Genomic DNA, 12,166 nt, shown 5'->3' with positions numbered 1-12,166 from the left:
TGTGCATAAAACTGATTCACCCACTGGCAGGGAACTAGAGAACAATACAGTCTTGGACAAATGATTGTGGAATAATGGTTCAATGTATATATAGTCCCTATAGGGCTGCAATCTTCATGGTATATATATATATGTGTGTGTGTGTGTGTGTGTGTGTGTGTGTGTGTGTGTATGTAAAAGGTAACTAGACCATTGAGGGCAGAACCAGTCAAAAAAGGTCTTGACCAAGGGGATTTAGTGGCTAAGTGGATAAAAGGCCAGACCTAGAATCAGGAAGACCTGAGTTAAAATCCAGACTCAGACATTTATTCCCTGAACAAGTCACTTAACCCTGTTTACCTTAATTTCATGTCTGACAAATGAGCTGGAGAAGGAAATGGCAAACTATTCCAGTATCAAGAACATCCCAAATAGGGTCACAAAGAGTTGGACATGTCTAACACAAGTGAACTGCAACAAGGGGATTCTAGTATCCAAAGACAAACCAGAACAGAGAGAAGGTGAGACAAGAGGAAACAGCTTCCAGAAATCTGAGAATAAAGTAAAATTTCCTTTTCCATCCTGGAAAGCCCAGTTGATTGACCTCCTCTGCAGATCAAAAGATTCCCTTGTAGAGAACAAGAACATGGGCTTTTCATTTAAAGTGAGTTTACTTTTCAAGATCATCCTTAATCCTTATTGCTATAGGTTGAGTGTTGAATTAATTTTAGTTGATTTACTTTTGTCTTCCTAATCTTTATCCTTAAACCACCAGAGATTCTGTTCTGAATATATCAGCCATAGAAGACCAATTGGATAAGAGGGCAGAGCAGGAAAGGCCATAGAAATGTTGAGGAATTCTACTTAAGAGACTAAGAAATAATCCTGGTGTGAAGATTCGGGAAATCAAAAAATTCAATGGTTTTTAAAAAAAGAAATAAACCCTAGGTACTCAGGATCACCCATTCAAGAAATAATAATAATGACAACAACAAAAATAATTGTTGACCCTTCTATAGCGCTTTGTACACAATCTAATTTTTAGCCATCAAACAGGCAGGTGAAGAAGGTGCCAGAGTTGTTATTATCAAATTTGATGGATAAGGAGCTGAGTCTCAGAGAATTTAAATGATTTGCCCATGGTCCCAGAGCTCTCTGGTAAGTGAAAGATCTCATCTCTTCTTCCACACAATCTCCAGCCAAGAATCAACATATTAAGGAAGAATATATTAACTGAAAAGGAGCTTAGAGGTTATCTAGTCCAAACATTCACTTTAAAGAGTCAAAGAAAGAGATCCAGAGAGACAAGTGACTTAACATTTCTAATTACTAATACGTCTGTCTCAAGGCTACTCACCTTCTTTGATGCTCTAGTAGGGGCTTCCATGTTCCCTTTTGGCAGTCTGGCAGACCTCTGTTCAGAATAATGGGTTTAAGTGCATCAAATAAAATATAATCCTATGTATTTCATTGTAATATATATATGATATACATATAATCCTATACATAGGATTACAAAGGAAAACTGCACTATTGGTTTCAGTTATCGATTTTTTTGAAGATCATGGAGCCCAGATTACAAATTCCTGCTCAAGGACCTTGGCCTCTGAAAACTTACTGTCCTCTCAAGTCTTACCAAATTTGCTTTAAGGACCCATACCATTTAGCTGTATTATTTAAGCATAAAATATTCTAATAACATGTTGAGGCAGCTTGTGAATGGCCAATAATATTTACCAACAATTGGGAATAACATCTATCCACAAAGCTGATTATTAATTTTGTGCAGTTAATCCTTTGCTCTGAGTTCTTTGGGGAAGAGTGATGGTAGATTTCAAGAACCTCTTCATTTCTGTTGCTCACTCCCCTTTATGAGCTGTTTGGGAGATGGTAGGCCAGAATTAAGTGATCATTCTGAAAAACAAAGACATTGCAGGAGCATGTGCAGAAGAAATTAACATTGTGAAACTCAATAAAGGGACCAGACATTTTGCCTAATTTGACCAAAAAATTCAATTGCTTTAGAAATTTCTGGAATTCTATGGAATAATAATAATAGGTAGAATTTATATAGCACTTTAAGATTTGCATATCTCTTTGTAAGTATGTAATAAGTATGATCTTATTTTAGGTAGATAGAGATTAAGTACAACTTGTCCAGGCTCACACAGGTGAATAAGTGTTCAAAGTTAGATGTGAACTCAGGTTTTAGGTCTAGTGCTCTATCTATGTATGATACCACCTAGCTGCCTTTAGGTGGATTGGAGGAAGGAGTATAGGAACATATAGTTATATACACATAGGTACACATATATACACATATGTATGCTCAGATCTATATCTGTAGCTATATCTATCTATCATCTATCTATCTATCTATACACACACACACACACACACACACATATACACATATACATATTTGCTGTACCTGTGGTCTTATTAATACTGAGAGCTCCATATGAGGATATTTTTGCTTCCTTTTTTGTTTGTTTTTTTCTTTTTTTTCCAAGATAATTTTAACAATTTTTGTAATTTTCTCCCTCCCCCCATGCTAGGATAGCAAGTAATCTGATACAGGTTAAATAAAATCATGTTACACATATTTCCACTGTGAAAGATGAATCAGAACAAAAAAGGGAAAAACCATGAGAAAAAAAAAACAAAAAAAATTTTAAGTGAAAATAGTATGTTTTGATTTGCATTCAGATTTCAGTTCTTCCTCTGTATGTGAATGATATTTTCCATATCAAGTCTTTTAAAATTGTCTTTGATCACTAAATTGCTAATTCCATCAAAGTTGGTCAATGCACAATATTGTTGTTCATGTGTTCAGTGTTCTCCTGGTTCTGCTCACTTCACTCAGTATCATTTCATATAAGTCTTTCCAAGTTTTTCTGAAATATGCCTGCTCATTGTTTCTTATAGAGTGATAACATTCTATGATATTCATGTACCACAACTTGTGCAGTCATTCTCCAATGGATAAGCATTTTAATTTCCAATTCTTTGCCCCCCACATAAAGAGCTGCTATGAATATTCTTGTACATATGGGTCTTTTTCTCTGTTTTGTGATCTCTTTGGGATATAGATCTAGTAGTAGTATTGCTGGATCCAAGGATATGCACAGTTTTATTGGAGGATCATTCTTAACTAATGAAAACAAGCAACTGCTCTGTACTTGGGGTCTTTGAGTAGGGGTTCTTAACTTTCTCTGTATCATGGCCCCTTGGGGCAGACTGGTCATTTAAAGGGATGGGTCACAAGTTCACAGATACCAGAGAATATTTGAACCAAAGTCTTACTGACACTGAGCCCAACTCTCTAACCATAATACCTCAAGATGAATATGATAGTAATATACATTTTAATGTATTACTAGGAAAATAGTGACTTTAGGGAGATCTATAAATACTTCAACAGATTTTCGGAACTATTTTTTAAAGTTTAAGCCTTTAGCCAAGCTGTTGACTCTTTTCCTTCCATCCTCCACTCTCTTCCATTCTTCCTGCATAGAGACACCAATGTCAAACAATAGCACCAAATGTGGGACTGATACATGGTCATGATGCTCCCTCCTCTCAGTTAAAAGCTTCTTCCTATGCTATCCAAGTTTTATTTATTTGAAGAGTGGTTTTTTTCTGAGTCAAAAGGAGCTCTTTTTGTTTATTTTTAAATATGACTAGTCATGGGTTCACTGGGAATACTACAGAATCCCTCCCAAGAGGCCTGAATGCTTCCCAATTAATGGTACCATGTCATTGCTCATCCTTCACAACCAGGAAGGTAAAACAATTGATAAGTGAGCTAGAAATATAGCAAGTGATCCTAATAACCTCACAGGGGGCAAAAATCTTTGCCTTCCATAGGTAGCTGGTAAAAGAAAAAACAATCCAGGCTTCTAGACCAATATTTTCTGAACTGACCTTCATAATGTACAACTAAGGGTACTGTTAAAGCAGCATGAGGTAAGGACTCTGTGATAAAACTGGGACATTGGACTCTATGGATGACTTTACTTTTGCTGTGTGTTTCCTGCAAACATTAATCATTTCCTATAGTACATGGGTATAGTACATTGGGCAGGATTGTAAGTGGCTGGAGGTTGTAGGCACAGAATATATCAAAGGCCTTAATCATTTGATAGCCCTGTGTCATAAGGTCAGTAAAATAACCCCTTTAATGCAAACTTTCAACCTCATCCCTTCACTAGAGACTATGTGACCTTGGCAGTCAGAAAGTACAAGACCATGGCAAGAAGATTTGACCGCTAGACCAAATTTCATAGCAGAATACAGTGAGGGTATCTCTTGGACATCTTTAACCAACAATCATTCAGTGGGCATCTAATGTTTGTCTGTTCCTTTATTTATTCACAAACACTTCTAGAACTCTTGCCCTATTCACAGCCATATACTCTTGGTGAGATGAGAAAAATGAACATAATCCTTGTCTGTCTCTCCTTGGGGAGAAAAAAGTGCTGGAGTCAGGAGGGCCTGAGTTCAAATCTGACCTCAGACACTTAATAATTGCCTAGTTGTGTGACCTTGGACAAGTCACTTAATGTCATTGCCTTAAATAAATAAAATAAGAAAAAAAAGAACAAAAGAAACAGCAAATGAATATTAAAAGACAGTAATAGATCCAAATGGCAAATTGTGTCATTTAGACCCCAAATGTGATAGAAACTGACAGAAGGGAGAGATTAATGTGGATTGGACCATCCAGGAACAACTTGCTATGTGATAATACAATAAAATAGAACAGGGATTTATTAAGATTAATGTGATTCTTTAGTTCATCCCATTTATACTGCCTCTTTGATTTTAGCTTATTGGATAACTTTATTCCTAAGTATTAAAAATATAGTAATAAATAATAATGTTTGTGGATTTGATATTTAATTTGATATTTAAGTCAGAACTATGGGCAATAATAATAATAATTCCCCATAGTTCTGACTTAAATATCAAATCCACAAGCATTTTTTAAAGTGTCTCCTATGTACCATTTACTTTTGCTAAGTTTAGGGAGACAAAGAAAGGCAAAAAAAAAAAACCAGTCCCTGATCTTAAAGAGCACAGATACTTGTTGAACAAATGAGTAATAACTTACTCAAGTTATGTGACATTTTCCCCCCTACAGTGTTTTCTCAAGTTAGCAAAGCAGAAGGAGCAGCTGAATGGAAATGGATCTGGATTCAAATTATGGTTCTGCTAATAATCATGCCTTGTGACCTTGGATAGGTCATTCCTTTCTTTTAGTCTCAGTTTCCTCTATAAAATAATGGGAGCTGGAGCCAAGAAGAGTCAATAATTTAGTTTTTGTGGGGGTTTTTTTGAGGCAATTGGAATTAAATAACTTGCCTAAGGTCACACATCTAATTAGTGTCTGAAGCCAGATTTGAGCCCAGTGCTCTTATCTGCTGGACTGGCCCTAAGAAATGACTTTTATATGATGCTTTAAAGTTGGCAAGGCATTTTTCAGACATCTCATTTGATTCTCACTTTAGTCCTATGGGGTGAAATTATTATCCCCCAATTTAGGGATAAGGAAACTGAGCCTCAAAGTGACTTGACCAAATCATAGAACTATTAAGTGCCAGAGGTGAAATTCAAATACAGGTCTCAGCTGAAGTGTACCAGCAGTACCAAGATAACTACAATCTTAAGAGTTTCAAAGAGGAAGGGGAGCATGCACTATCTGAACTGGCATCATGCCTGCTACCACCTCCTCCATCTCCCATTCCAGATTGCAGTGATATTCCTTAAACAAAAAAGTTCTTTGCAACCATTCTCCCCATTCCCTTTCCCCTTTTGCCAAACACAGTTACCCTTCCCACCCCCTTATTTGAGAGCAGGGAGGAAGAAAAGACTGTGAGTCTGCAGTAGTACTCGAAACACTTCAGCAGAAGAGACAGTTGAAGAACAGGGGCCGTCCAAGAGATGGACAATCCTTGGCCCATGCTGCAGTGCCCACATCCTGGGGGTGGCACTGCCAGGCTCTGAAGGAGAGCCTTGAATGATGAGCTCAAAAAGAGACAGAGACTGCCAACCCACAGAGGTCTGAGGTGGTGTGGGGGGCCCATATCCCCAAGAGAAGGGACTCTGAATTACAGCAGTGTGCCTCGGCCTCCAGCTTCGCTCTCTTAAAACATCCAGTCTTGAGTGTTCTTCTACTTGAGACATCCTGAACCTGTCACAGCATGTGGGAGCTAAAGAAACCACATGAAAAGCCTTGCCTTTCCCAAAGCCCGAGTGGACTGTGCTATTTGTTTGTTTTCTGTGTTGTTTTCTTTGAATGCTTTTTAGGATCAAAGCCCTCTTTGGTGGATTTTTTTTTTTGGTGCCGTGGCTAGAAATGTAGTCTTTATGCAAAGGTCATTGGACTAGACTTTTGGATTCAGTGACGAAGTAGGCTATAATTTTTCTTGCTGGCAGCAGTAGGGCCACTAGAGAAAATTATAAAAGACACATTGTGCCTTCCTGCCGCATAGGCTGAGACCAAGGAAATAGAATGAATGGAAAGTGATGCTGATCCCACTTCCAGCTCAAGACTGAATATGAGCAAAACAACTTTTGGGGCCAAGGGGAATCATCGGGGCAATGAATCAAAGATGTTCTGAGTTTTCAACTGCATTCATCGTGTTCCTGTATCTTAAAAAATGGAAAGCACTCCTTATAAGAGTTTCATGGTGAGAGCCCCTGAAATGGTTCCATTTGGACCCCGCCTTGTGTCAACTGGTGAGACAAGTTCCTGAACAAGACTGTTCGGGGATGCATTTGATCTCCTGGCAAAGAGATTTGAGAGAGGGTATTCATAAGAAGACACATTTGGATTTAAAAGAGACATAAAAAGTCATCTAGTTCAGACCCTTTCATTTTATATATGTCAAGGTCACCTAGGTAATAGATGACAAAGCAAGGATTCAGCCCAAGTCTTTTGACCTCAATGTTTTTTGTATTCTACTGTTCTGCTTCCTGCGGTACTGGCTTGGATTCCTAGCTGGCTGGCTGGCTGCAAGTTGTTTTAGGGTTAGTTAAAATTTGGTGAACCCCTAACAGAGCTGACTGAAAAAAAATGTTTTCCAGATGCATTGAAGCATCACTTCTGGAGGGTTGGGATGGAGAGGGGTGGTGAATCACAGGTATGAGAAACAGCCAGAGTCAAGACCAATGTACAACTTCCCCAGACCAGTAGTTGGTTTGGGGTCAAGATGATGGACTCCTCATAAAGAGGTGGATAGCCAGGAATAACAGACCCTGCCGAGAGCAACCAACTTCCCTGAAGAAAAGATGATCATTTTATGTAATCAGAAGGAAAACTCATTGTCTCATCTTCACAATAAATCTGTGCTGTTGGATATGAGAAGAGCCCCCCAGCATTTTTTGATGAATCACAAGACTTGAGTTCAGGTCTCTATTCATCCCTTAGTGATCACAGGCCAAGCAACCAAACTCTCTGACCTATAGGTTCTTATAATCATTACAAGGCAATTTAGTAAAGTTACTTGTACACTGTCATCATCATCATCATCATCATCATCATCATCATCTTCTTCATCATCATTATTATTGCTATACAGCAACTTTGAATTTTGCTGTTTTCTATATTTATAAGTTAGGAAGTGAAGTTGACATATTAGGAAAAAGTCTCATGTAAGAAACTTGAAATCTCTTCTGTCCCTGCAGCTGTTGCTGTCATTTATCTTCAGCATCAAATGACATCCACTGAAAAGTCTAGGAACTATGACATTAGGCCAGGAAAAGTTTCTGAAGCAACAATCCACAGAAACAGGATCTGAATCCAAAGCAACACCTTAGGTGAAGAATATTGCATAATACACCAAGTTCTACCCAATAGCTTTCTGGCAAAGTTCATCCTTTAGCGGCTTTTCCTCATAAAGTCTCCTATTTCGTTGTTGTTTAGTCATATACAGCTCTTCCTGACCCCATGGATCCAGCACGCCAGGTCCTTCTATTCTCCACTGGCTTGTGAAGTCTATCCAAGTTCATGCTGATTGCTTCCATGACACTATCTCCCCATCTCCTCTGCCATCTCCTTTTCCTTTTTCTTCAACCTCTCCCAACATTAAAGTCTTTTCTAATGAGTTCCATCTTCTCATTAAGTGAGCAAAGTTTTTGAAGGTACTTATTTGACCACCAGGTGAATAGCCGGAATTCATTTCTTTAAGTATTGACAGATTTGATTTTCTTGCTGCTCAAGGGGCTCTCAGAATTCTTCTTCAACACAAGTTAATGTCATTAAGCAGGGTAGCTCTGGATTTTCAGCAATACAGCCTAAGATTTCCTTCTCCACTAAAATGAACCTAACCCTAACCACAAAGATGCTAGAGTCTTAAATGGTGTACCCAAAAGCCTGCAAAAGCTTAGAGCAGAGGCCTAATATGGCCTATCCATGACAATGGCCCATAGATGCCAGTTGTCCAATTCCTAAAATACCTAGTTCTGGAAGAAGCTGAGTTTGTAATTAATGAACAAACATGGTGGTGGTGGTTGGAATTGGGTATAAATTGTACTGGCACAGATGAACTCAGAGAGTCATGAAACAGTGAAATATTTACTAAATTTCATAACATCACACTATAGGAGACAGGCTGGTTTACGAAAGAGTGCTCTCTTTGGAATCTGAGAACATGAACTCAATTCCCACTTCTAATCCCTATTACCTGTTTGATGTTGGGTAGGCCCACTTCCTGGTCCTCAGTTTCCTGTTTTTTTGTAAAATGAGGGATCTGAGCTCAAGATCTCTGTTAGCTTTACATTGATGTCCTGTGATATTATTGGTTCATATCAAGCTTGTAGCTTGAATTTTTCCATACAAATATGTTTAGCTGTGTCTCCTCCACATTCCATTTATGTTATTGAATTTTTAAACTCATTAGCACAAATGTATGCATGAAAGTGGTTTGAAAAGTATCATATGCCAATATGATTATAACAAATGATTTGTTTTGATGTTCTAGCCTAAGGCTTTTAACGAGAGGGACTCCTTTGGCAATCTATGGTGAAATCCATGGACTCCTCAGAATTGTGTATTAAATGCAAATAAGAGCCATAGGATTCTAGGGGAAATTGAAAGTGTTGAATTACAGTTTCCATTTTTTTTTTTAAATTCATGGACCTCATGGCTCTAGCCCCTCATCTTTGTTTGTGTTCTTTCTCAACATTGTCAAGTATAAACAGCCTGGATCATTGTCACTGCTTGGATGACAAACACACTAGATATCTGAGGAGCTTGTACCCTCACAATCAGGGACATCCTGAGTTAACTGAATGGCCATCTACTCTGACATCCTGCCAGTATCCCAAGTGACACTGAGAAGAGGTGATTCTACCTGTAAATGAACACTCAATGTTAGGAGGAAGAATACCAGAATAATCAGAGTTGGTAGAGAAGGGGGAGATGTGAATGTGGAGGGCAAGCTGTGTGAGCAGCTCTGCAGTCAGGATTTTAGAGAAGAATGCATTTATTTATTCCACAAAATGAATTACATGTATAATGACACTTTTTTTGAAGTGCTTTCATAATTGCTATGTCATTTGAGTAGGAGGCAGCATGGCTCAGTGGAAATAATGTTGAGTCACTGGAACCCACTTCAAAATCTGCCTTTACCTACATATACTTTCTGGGTCTTCCAGGGCAAGTCACTTAACCTCTCTTGTCACCACTTTTCCCATTTGTAAATGGGAGCAGGTTTGAACTACATAGCTTCCACAGTCTCTTCTAGCTCAAAATAAATGTTCTTCAAATGGTAGTCAGGCTATATACATATATATATATATATATATTTATAATATTATATGTATACATATACATGCACATATGTGTATATAAGTAACATGATATATACACAATATAAATATATAGAATATACACAATATATATTATTCTATGAATTTGAAGTACTATAAAATTTCATTTATTTTAAAGCTTTATTGATCTTTTTTTCTTTTAATATCACTCATGGATATGCCCTTCTCTATTCTTTTTTTCAATAAATCTTCCTTTGTAATAAAAGAGGAAAGGAAAAAAACACAAATCAGTGAAGCAAAATCATGGCAGCTAGGTGGCACAATGAATAGAATGCCAGGCCTGAAGTCAAAAGAACCTGAGTTCAAATTCAGCCTCAGACACTTGCTAGTTGCATGACCCTGAGTAAGTCACTTAATCATATTTGCCTTAGTTTCCTCATCTGTAAAATGAGCAAGGGAAAGACATTGCGATCCTTTCCAGTATCTTTGCCAAGAAAACTCATAAAGTATGACCGAAAACAACTGAACATCAACAAGCAAAACCAGCTAATATATTAATAACATCTTAGTGTGGGCAACATTTCATATTCATAATCTCCCACTTCTCCAATGAAATAAATAGGGCACAAGTCCTTATCTCTTTTCTGGTACCAAACTTGTTTGTGCTGCCCTAATTTTCATTACCATCAATTACCATCCTTATGGTAGCTTCTGAGATGTGCTTCAGACACTTAAAGGACAGCCCAACATTCAGTTCAACCCAACAAATATTTGACTGTGCTAGCAGCTGTGGATGCAAGAACAACAAAAATTCAGATCTTATCCTTCATATTTTGGAATATGATACATAATTAGATAAAAATATCATTAATAAGTACCTACTTCAGGTATCTGATGGACTGTCATATAGATTTGATTTATTCTGTTTTTCTTTATAGGGCTTACACAGGAGGAACAGGTAGAAGACAAAGAGAGGCCCATTTAGGCTTGGTGGGGAAAAAGTCCTCTTAGAAATGAATAGTGATCCAAGAATGGAAGGAGTTGCCAAGAAGTCTTCAATCAAAGACCGAATGACTATTTATCATTGAGATTCTTGTTAGGATACTTGGTTACCTTGAGTTACCTTGAGTTCCCTTCCAATTTAGAAAGCATTGGAGGCAAAAAAAAAAAGAGACCCAAACCATATTACTCCTCAGGGAAAGTCTGAGGAGAAGCAAAATGCCTTCAGTGGAGGGGATCAGGGAGGTCTACTCAAAGGATCTGACCAGAAGCCTTGGATAAAAATCAGAATTTTGAAAGACAGAAATGAGGCAGTATGTATTCCAGACATGAAGGATGGCTTATTCGAAGTCATGGCTGCAAAGAATATGATGTTCAATTCAGGGGTAGTTACCCTAGACCTCAGCAGGTGCTAACTTTGTCATTCTCTGGAGTAGCAAGTACCCTTCCTTCAGCTGCCATTATCTATTACTGATTTGCTCACCTGTGCATGGCGCTTCCTCCCAGACCCATTTGGGCGTGTGTCCCTTTCCTGTTTATCTGCAAAATTCCTCACTGTCTCCTGAGCATGCTTGCAAAAGTACAAAGGTATATTCTTACCGTGTCTTTAGAAATAAACCCTTGAACTTCTAAGGCTTCCATTCAGCTTGTCACGGCTCCCTTCCATTTTCCTGAATAGCTTGTTTAGTTTTCAGAGAGTATCAGATGTGCCCTGGTGTAAATAATATTTGAACAAGATGGAGATAATTAAGTTGCCAACTCAAAAGGCATTTTTTTTCAGGATCCCCCCATTACCCTGTTTAAATACTCCAAGCATTAGCTTGCTTGGAAACCTCTTCATGCTAAGTAGACGTTTTAAAACAACACCCATTGTTCCCTGGCTGTTGCCCAATTTCAGTTTGACATTTAGCACTTAAAAGAGTTTAGGGGATCCTGGCTGTCTTCATAGCTCCCAGACAAGGGCAGTAAGAGTCAGGTGGGCTTCTTTTGCCTTCAAACCACAAACTACACAGAGGGCTGAAGAGAGACTCTAGTTAAGTGCTTAAAGTATTAAGAAAAACTGAAAACAGAGCAGAGACCATTAGCCAAATTGGTCCTGGCTTTTGATGTTGTGCGGTGGAGACTTGTGGCTAGGACTTTGTCAAAAACCTCCTTTCTTGTCTTTCTTTTGTCCCTTCCTCCTCTCTCTTTCCTCTCCTGGCCTTTCTTCTTTCTTTGTTCCTTCCTTCCCTTTTTTCTATTTTTCTTTCCTTCCTTCCTTCTTTCTTTCCTTTCTTTCTCTCTCTTTTCTTTCCTTTCATTCATTTCATCCTCTCATTCTCTTTTGCTTTCTTTCTCTTTCTGCTTTGCTCTCATTCTTTCTCTCTTCTACTTTCATTCTTTTTCTTTCTCTTTTCTGCTCATTCTCTCT

General features: G+C 38.1%; 1 long non-coding RNA gene across 1 annotated transcript in view; it reads right to left on the bottom strand.

Annotated features, from left to right (window-relative positions):
• Window positions 1-1,745: 1,745 nt before the first annotated feature.
• The window catches only part of LOC141493703 (uncharacterized), a 32,896-nt gene continuing 22,475 nt past the window's right edge, over window positions 1,746-12,166 (bottom strand). Inside the window, exons 2-3 of the long non-coding RNA XR_012470294.1 lie at window positions 11,356-11,467; window positions 1,746-1,893 (exon numbers count right to left, since the gene is read on the bottom strand). This is a non-coding gene — a long non-coding RNA (uncharacterized LOC141493703). The remainder of the gene's footprint in view (window positions 1,894-11,355; window positions 11,468-12,166) is intronic.

This window comes from Macrotis lagotis, chromosome 7 (assembly GCF_037893015.1).
Source record: "Macrotis lagotis isolate mMagLag1 chromosome 7, bilby.v1.9.chrom.fasta, whole genome shotgun sequence".
Taxonomy (NCBI): Eukaryota; Metazoa; Chordata; class Mammalia; order Peramelemorphia; family Peramelidae; genus Macrotis; species Macrotis lagotis.
This window is presented reverse-complemented; position numbering and strand designations above follow the sequence as displayed.